Here is a 9,758-nt window from a genome sequence, read left to right on the forward strand (position 1 = left end):
TTACAAGAACTCCCCCGTAATGCAGAGCTAAGGACAAAAGCAAAAGCAGGATTCACCTTGGAGGTTTCATAGATGCATCAGAATAAAAATGTTCCTCGTGAAATTGGAGAAAACAGTACAATAAACCAACAATAGTAAATAATTCCAGCCTCCTTATGTGAGTATTTCATACTAACTTAAAGATCATTAAAACAGTTCAATTCTCACAGTTGAACATAAAATTACTTTGGGAATTTCTCTGGTACATACTATTTCTAAATTTACAATGGAAGTATAGATGGGTGAAATGATCTAACAATGCTCTGTATCCAATAGTGACACTGAGAAGAATTTTAGTCAAGAGATTAGAGCAACAGCCGCCCTCCTTGAAGGTATACCCCCCAAAATTTCCAACTTTTTAATATCCATGCCCAAATTTTACTCATACTTGCAAACTTTCAAGATAGCATTAGAGGTCATGCAAACTGTGAAACACTCAACAAAACACAAAAATCAGCACTATTATACTATTAGATACAAAGCTTTAAGTTTATCTAGTTATAAACTAGAAGTTATAAACTAGAAGTTTATCTAGTTATAAACTAGAAGTTATAAACTTCAGGAAGTTTATCTAGTTCAGTACACATAGGATCATAATAAAAATCAAGTATCGAGGCTCCTAGGTGGTTCAGATGGTTAAGTGTCCAACTCTTGATCTCAGTTCAGGTCTTGATCTCATCAGGGTTGTGAGTTCAAGCCCTACACTGGGCTCCACTCTGGGTGTGGAGCCAACTTAAAAAAAAGAAAAATCAAGTATTAAAAAGATGCAAGACGAAATTCTAAGTTGTTCCTGCATTTGTAATTGGTCATGCGAAAATAAGATCAATCCAGGAGCACCTGGGTGGCTCAAGTTGGTTAAGCATCCAACTTCGGCTCAGTTCATGATCTTGCAGTTCATGAGTTTGAGCCCCACGTGGAGCTCTGTGCTGACAGCTCAGAGCCTGGAGCCTGCTTCAATTTCTGTGTCCCTCTCTCACTCTGCTCCTCCCCCACCCATGCGTGCACGCTCCTCTCTCTCTCTCTCATAAATAAACATTAAAAAAAAGAAGAAGAAAATATCAATCCAATCAGATTTTTACCTGTTGGAAAAATCAAGACAGAATTAATTACATTCTAACAAAAAAGCCTGGTGTTCAACTTTTCCTATTTTTTTGTTGTTGTTGTTTTGTGATCCCAAACACAATATTCAACCACAATGCCCTACTGAAAAATGTCTAATAGACACTGATAGTAACTAATCCTTGAAGGATAATTAATGTGACAGACAGCTTAAATTTATAGTAGACAGCTTTTGTCTTTTCACTTTTACCTTAACCTTACTGAAGGAAATATTTAACATTCATTCATTTAATAGATATTTAGTGAGGACACTAGGTGTCAAGCTCTATTCTAGGCACTGAAAACACAAATGTGAGCCACATCTTCAGTTTACATTCTAGTGGGGAAGAAACACAAAAAAGATAAATAAACGAATATATAGCATATGAGGGTGGAGACCAAGTGTTACTTTCACCAGGATAATGGAATTCAGCTGGATCCTTCAGTAGACTATAGAACTCTTAAGGAGACTTAGAGTATTTTTGGGGTGGAGAAACATGACAAATTCACAGATTTTTTTTTCTTTGCTTCTCTGTTCTCATATATAAATATATATGAATATATATATATATATATATATATATATACACACACACACACACACACACACATAGACAGGCAAGATGGTTGATGCTTCAATTGCAAGGAGAAACTCATTTTAGAGCTGCCATCTCATCCAAACTGGTAATTCTACCTGGAGTTATAAAGCTAATGCAAGTAATTACCTTTTAATTACATATTCCAACCTTTTATTTCTCTTAATTTTCCATCCTTTAATTATGGTACTTGTTTTATTTTGAAAAAAGACTTCAAGGCTTCAGCTGAGTGACTGCCCAACTGGCACAATTTAGCTCTGATAATGAATTTTCTGAGGGCAGGTTTCAGATCTGACTCACCACTTCAGCACCAGAACTTCTTATGTGCCTACCATATAGTAGGTATATTTGTGTTTGGTGAACAAATTAATCCACAAAAATGAAAATCCAGTACAAGTTAAAACCAAAGCTTAATGAAAATTATCCTAACAGCTTCTTCTTTCAAGAAATAACTAAGACTGATTAAAAGTTTTCTTTTGTCACAAATATTTAAGAACATGTACAAATGACTACTAAACCTCAAATAAGTAACCTTTTTCAAAATATTTTTTTAGAATTTGTTTCAAAAATTCTTAATCAGTTTACCAACTACAAGGGAAAGACATGCTCTTGGTTTACTTTTTTTTTCTTTCACCTCTTCTAACCTATTGCCTGACTCCCCTATAACTACACCAATGGCCAGGGGGGCACCCTCTTAGGAGATCCATTCATCCCCCCACTGAGCAGCTAGTGAGCCATAAACCTGGATGGAGCCTAGGACTTGAATTCACACTAGTGCAAGGCATACAGAGAAAACACCTGATATATTAACTACTAATATTTGTATAATGATTGGCAATTTACAAAGAGTTATATTCTCTGTACTCTCATTTTATCTGATCTTCACAACAATGTGAGAGCAGCTAGAAAGCTATTATTATCCAATTTTATAAAGAAGGAAACTACGACTCAAAAATTTCAAACAACTTCCCCAATGTCACATCATAAATAAGTGAAGTTGTGACTCAGCCTTATATTACTTAAGGTTATTTGTATGTTGTCTCACTACCATGGTAGGTGTAACTTGTTTACAGACATGAGGATGCATTACCACGAGTCCAGCCTATCTATTCACTCAGTATTAACCTCTTTTTAAAGGGGTTAAGATAGTTTAAAAGCTGTCCACTTGATTTAATTCAAAGTTCCCTCTCCTCTCAGATATTTAAAGCTCTGTAATAACAGGACACCTGGGTGGCTCAGGCGGTTAAGCATCCCCCCGCTCCAGTCATGACCTCACAGTGATCGTGATCGAGCTCCATGTAGGACTCCGCACACAGCGGGAACCTGCTTGGGATTCTCTCTCCCTTCCTCCTCCCCTGCTCGCAAGCTTTTTCTCTCAAAATAAACATTTAAAAAAATAATAATAAAGTGTTGTAATATCAAAATTAAACCTGAGAAATGGAAAGCCAGTTTTAGATTACCATCAATAAAGAGAGCAATTAACGGTCTGTGAGACCACAAAATTTCAAAACACATTTAAAAAGTCACTCAGGGAATGCCATAAAGTCACCAAATAGCTAGCTAGTTAGTGACCAGCACTGAACACTCCTCCCCATGACAGAACCTATTTTCTCCCTCTTCCAAAAGTTCATGCTCCCTCCTTTCCCATTATAATTCAGCTAACACGGCTTAATTCCACCTGAAGCAAAGATCCTCTCATTCCCCTTTTCTTCTCCCTTTAAGAGATTTCTCTTCATTCCATAGCTAGAAATGAAACTGAACATAAGCAACCATGAGCACATTTAACATAACCAGATTAATACAGAAAGCACACTACATAATCTGCAAAAGGCTATATATGTACTGGTAGTTACTACATAAAGAGATGAAAAGCCAATACATTTTACAGGGACCATATGACATACAACCAATACCTGTAATCTTTAAAACTACAAACACTTCTACTTATTTCTCAGTTCTTCTCCCAAATTTAATTCCATATTTCCTCAAATAAAATAATTTTATAAATGTGTAGCAATGAACGTAACACTTTAACCATAAACATACCATAGACTGGTTAAGAAAATATTTTTTATCAATGTCTATGGAAAACTGGTCAACAAACTTTAGAACAATCCATCCAAACAACAGAGTCATATACACTGATATCTCCCTATTTAGGACCCCCAAGGATAGTTATGAACATCTAAAACCTGTATTTTAGTATTTCAAAATACCAAATGGAAGGCATGTTCAATATAAAGTTACAGGGCTTAACTAAAATGTCACATATATTTGCTTCTGCTTGCAATTCGATCAACTAGCTAGCTACTGATCAGGAGGGAAGGGGTTTATGTGTGCTGGATTAATAAAACATAATGAAAGTAATTATGAATGTAATTTATTTATAAGCTCTGAAAATCTGGAATCAAAAGGGAAAAAATAAAACAAAAGCCTTTTAAATTTCTTTTTTTTTTTTTTTTTTGGCGGGGGGGGGGGCCGCCTGGGTGGCTCAGGCAGTTAAGTGTCCAACTAGCTCAGGTCATGATCTTGTGGTTCGTGAGTTCAAGCCCTATGTCAGCTCTGTGTGACAGCTTGGAGCCTGGAGCCTGGAGCCTGCTTCAGATTCTATCTCTCTCGCTCTCGCTCTCTCTCTGCCCCTCCCCTGCTTGTTCACCCTCTCCCTCCCTCCCTCACTCCCTCCCTCTCTCTCTCTCTCCCTCTCAAGAATAAACTTTAAAATTTGTTTTTAATTTTTTTTTTAAGATTTTATTTTTAGGTAATCTCTCCCCCCAATATGGGGTTCAAACTCATAACCCCGAGATCAAGAGTCGCACACCCTACTAGTGACTGGGCCAACCAGGCATCCCACCCCTTTAAAATTCTTGAGAAATGGTTGGCAATATTCAATTTGGCTTATCAAAAGATGCTAAACAATATTGTATGTACAGTTACAAGCCAGTCTCATTCTAGACAGTGATGTCCTTCCACTACCCTTATAAAATCTCTTTCCTACTTTTTAACATCCTTTAAATGCCAATTGAGGCTACCATTCTTATTCTAGTTAGTAGCCTTTACAATATCATTAATTAATCATTTTAAAAATTGCTCATGCAGTTTAAAGATTAACCCATCCCAAGAATATTTCTCTTAACCAAATCAAGTCATAATTTTTTACTAAACATTTATGATGGGCAAGAGATCTATGTGTCTTTCAAAAGAGTCCTGAACGTCCAAAGACCTTTCCTTGCTGTACAACTCATCACATCTCAGGATTTCCCATACAAGAAACTCTCTAAGTCTCTGCTATTAGGGTTCTCCAAAGAAACAGAAACAACAGGAGATATAGATACAGAACTTTTTAAGGAGATTATGAGGAATTGGTTCCCATGATGACAGGGGCTGAGAAGGCCCCCCATCTGCTATGTGCAAGCTGGGGATCCAGGAAACTAGTGGTAATTCAGTCCAAAGGCCTAAGAACCAGAAAACTGATTTAAATCCCTGGGGGCAGGACATGAACTAAGCTGTGATGCCCAGCTCAAGCAGTCAGGCGGCGGGGCAGGGGGGGGAGGGGGGTGCAAATTTCTCCTCCCTCCATGTGTCCTATTCTGGCACTCAATGGATTACATAGTTTAGATAGTGAGCATCCACAATGGAAGAGCAATCTACTTTAAAGAGACCACTGACTCAAATGCTAATCTCATCCTCATCCAGTACACCCTAAAAGACACACCCAGAAATAATGTTTAATCTTGACCCTCTGTGGCCAAACTGACAAAATTACCCAACACATGGTTAAACAACTTTGCCATATAATACAAATTCTATCACGTTCTTTGAGAGCAAATCACCTATCAAAAGCTATGAGAAATCCTGAAAGAACAAAGCAATTATCTTCCTTTGTGCAAATATCTTCAAAATGTATTTGAAACACAAAATTTTATTCCGTTAACAACTATTAACCTGGAACTTTTAAAAGTGCTACAGAGTACATCTTTTCCCATCTGTATCATACTTGTTAACCACAAAATCATCAATTTAGTATTAATATCTAAAAACCAACAAATCTGGGTGGCAGTGACTTAACACCAACATAAATCTTTTTTTTAACATGTACTAATGCCTCACATTTGCACACAACTCAAACTATTAAGTTTAAACAGCTACAACTTTTCACTCCATATTTTTAAAAGCACAGGACAAATGTCAACAGGCTGACTGATAACTGGGTGTTATGCAAAAAACAATCTCCTGAGTATACCACAGCTCTGGTTCAAATTCAACACATTTTCTTGTATCTTCTATAGCTTTAGTTCTCTGTTAATAATAAATGCTCAGGGGCGCCTGGGTGGCGCAGTCGGTTGAGCGTCCGACTTCAGCCAGGTCACGATCTCGTGGTCCGTGAGTTCGAGCCCCGCGTCAGGCTCTGGGCTGATGGCTCAGAGCCTGGAGCCTGTTTCCGATTCTGTGTCTCCCTCTCTCTCTGCCCCTCCCCCGTTCATGCTCTGTCTCTCTCTGTCCCAAAAATAAATAAACGTTGAAAAAAAAATTAAAAAAAATAAATAAATAATAATAATAAATGCTCAGAATAACCTTAATAGCTTTTGAAAAAAGTTTAAAAATGTGTTTAATGAAAATTCACTGATAAATATTTCATTATATTCTAATGATGTGAAAATTGAGATTTTAACAAATCCTTAAGTAAACATCCCAGACCCTAATTATGATATATGGAAATTTACACTTATTTTTTTTTTAATTTTTTTTTTCAACGTTTATTTATTTTTGGGACAGAGAGAGACAGAGCATGAATGGGGGAGGGGCAGAGAGAGAGGGAGACACAGAATCGGAAACAGGCTCCAGGCTCTGAGCCATCAGCCCAGAGCCTGACGCGGGGCTCGAACTCCCGGACCGCGAGATCGTGACCTGGCTGAAGTCGGACGCTTAACCAACTGCGCCACCCAGGCGCCCCTACACTTATTTTTAAAAAGAGAGTGGTGGAGGAAGAGTGGGTATGAAACAAATAATTTTCAAGTATACTATGACAAATAAGAGTAACATTAAGAGTAAGATGTCCTAAAGGGCAAAGACAGAAGGGGAAAAATAATTTAAACATTTAAAACAAACAAAGCTGTCATCCCTATATGGAAAATGCAAAAGACACACAGATATGTCTAGCAAGTCTTATAAATATTTCAATTATATTGAGAATGAAAATAATACAAATAGAAGTCAAAAGGTTTAAATCAGAAACTATGTTACCTCCTCTTTTAAAAAATAAGGGGGGGGGGCGGGGGCAGAAGAACCTACCAGTGCTCTACTTTCAAATCACACCAATCTATCATATCACAGGTTTCAAAGTTCAATGTACATATTAATTTGCTCAATTGAGTAATTTTTCCTTGTAGCTTAGTATGGCCCTTAATTGCTCACATGAATGGTTTCTCATTTCTGAAAAGGTTTCAAAGATCTATTTTGACAAAATGCAAAACTGAGAAGTTTCATATGAATGTTTATCACTACTGTTACTATTATGTATCTATATACTTGGCATCCCTACTCTGGTTCAAAAACAAAAACCAAAAAACCTAAACCTAAAAATAGTATACTGATGACTATCGATTACAAAAGAAAATCAATGACACATTCCATACTGAGCCACAAAAACAGCACACAATTTGGAATAAGACGACCTAGGTAGGATTCCCAGCTCCACCATTTGTTATATAATTTTAAGCCAACTATTTTAACTCAGTCTCTGTCTCCTCACCTGGCTAATGAGAATAGTATCTCCTACCTCAATGCTGAGATGCAAAAGACCCAAGCAGATAGTACCACTCACCACTTTCTAAGCATAGTATACACTTGTTGAACAAGAGAATCTTCTGTAACACAGCTCGTAACTAAATATTTTGAAATCTAACATGAATTAAATCACCTCTTCACCTCCCCTAATGCCTCCTGATCTGTGTTAAAACTAAGAGAAGCAGTAAAATAAAGTACTACACTACTAATTTTTTAGTAACCAATATGGAGTACAATTTTATATCTACTATATTTCAAAATAGGACTATTTTTCAGACTTAAAAAAAAAAAGCTAAAGCAAGAAGTCTTTCTTAAGTAATGATAAGTCTCAGTTTACCTACTGACAATATTCAGACAAGAAACAGTGTATTATTAACATCGATCAAGAGAGCTGAAAATTACTGAAAGCTAAATAGAATTCTGTACTGAGTCAGGAGATGGGATTCAAGTTTCGTATTTGCAACTAATAACTGCTTGACCTTGGACAAGTCCCTGGGCTTCAGTTTTCTAATCTATAAGATGAATACTAAAAACCAAAGATAAAATCCAAGTGCCGTTTAATCTGGGCCTTTCTCCGGAGAGGCAATCCCACACAGTAGTTAAGAGAATGGACTAAGCAGAACTGCCACTGGCTCTGCCACTCACAAGTTGCACACCGGTAGACACACAACGCACCAGAGGACACCTTATTTTTTTTTTAATGTTTAAAAATTTTTTAATGTTTATTTATTTTTGAGCTAGAGGCAGAGCACGAGCGGGGGAAGGGCAGAGAGAGAGGGAAACACAGTATCTGAAAACAGGCTCCAGGCTCTGAGCTCTAGGCACACAGACCGACACGGGGCTCAAACCCACAAATCGTGCAATGACCTGACACAGAGGGACACAACCGACTGAGCACTCAGGTGCCCCAGCACTACAGTACTTCTTACTAGCATCAATGGTTTACTGTTTAAAATATTTCCCTGAAACACAAAATCGTTTTACAATACAGAAACTTAGAAGGCACAGTCCTTCCACATCAAGACACTAGCATTTTACTAGCAGACACGGAGCTCATATGACAGCATTACAACTTTTTACAACATGCTAACCTAAGCCAAGTTTCATCAAAAGATCATAAAATATCGTACTTTAGAGACACCACTGAAACCTTGTTAGAAGGCTAATTGTTCTCACCAAAATATCACAGTGAAGGTAAAAATAGAACTGCTACTTAGGTCTTTTTTTTTTTTTTTTAACCTAATACTGCTAATGAAAACAGAAACTTATACCATAATCTCCGGGAATAAAATAAACTGCAGGATGCAAAATAATGTGGAATTTAAAAATATAAAGTGAAATGCAAACTATTAGAGATAATTAGTTCATTAAAGTCAGCCAGTAAAATATTTACCAGATACATCATACTCCAGGCTCTGTGCGTACATTATGTGCAAATACCAAGTGTGAACTTCCTCAGAATTAATCAAATGGTAAAGGCAAGTAAATGCTTTTTCATCACATTTTCACGCCACAAAAGCCACTCATCCACAAACGTTTTTATTTCCTTTAGGCCCAGGTAGGAAGGAAGACTGCCCATTAAAACTGTTTCCTTTCCTTAGTGCAGCCCACAAAGATGCCCAAACTAGTAGTCCCTGACAGCTGATACCAGAACCTTCACAGGACTTCAAGCGAGTAACTTCTAAGACATTTCCTCAAATCCACAAGCTGCACAATTTATCTTCAGTGACGCCCACACCACCACATAGCACTACACCTAACTGTTAACCGGGGTCAAGTATCTGATGAGATCAATTTAATTCCTCCCCTGAACGTATTGCTAGTAAGGAACTCTACTTCTTCAAAAAGTCTGCTTTTTGCAATGGACATCGAGCACTAGAAAAGGGAAACTGACTGGCTAGTCATAGTTGCCCTACTTCCATTTCAGGTCCAAACGAGGAAAAAAAAAAAAAAAAAAAAAAGCTGTTCCACGGAGAGTATCAAGGGAGCCTTAAGCAAATCAAGAGTGTAGATGCTAAACTGAACTTTCTGATTCCTACGATTTAAAACGGTGACAACGGGTGGGGGTTAGAGGGGGAGGTGAGATAACTGGGCTATCCAAGTGTGGCTTGAGAAAAAAGGTCCACTTCACGAAGTAGTCAAAGTAGGGGGTAGGAAAAACCGGTCTGGCCAAGTGACAAACCCAGGATGCTGACCGAGCTTGGAGGTGGAGGGCCCTGGAGGCCAGGGACCGGAGAAGGG

General features: G+C 37.7%; 1 protein-coding gene across 6 annotated transcripts in view; it reads right to left on the minus strand.

Annotated features, from left to right (window-relative positions):
* SNX13 (sorting nexin 13) overlaps window positions 1–9,758 on the minus strand; it is a 135,906-nt gene that overhangs the window by 125,120 nt on the left and 1,028 nt on the right. The gene's annotated exons all lie outside the window — the stretch shown is intronic.

The sequence above is a fragment of the Prionailurus bengalensis genome, chromosome A2, assembly GCF_016509475.1.
Source record: "Prionailurus bengalensis isolate Pbe53 chromosome A2, Fcat_Pben_1.1_paternal_pri, whole genome shotgun sequence".
In the NCBI taxonomy this organism is placed as follows: domain Eukaryota; kingdom Metazoa; phylum Chordata; class Mammalia; order Carnivora; family Felidae; genus Prionailurus; species Prionailurus bengalensis.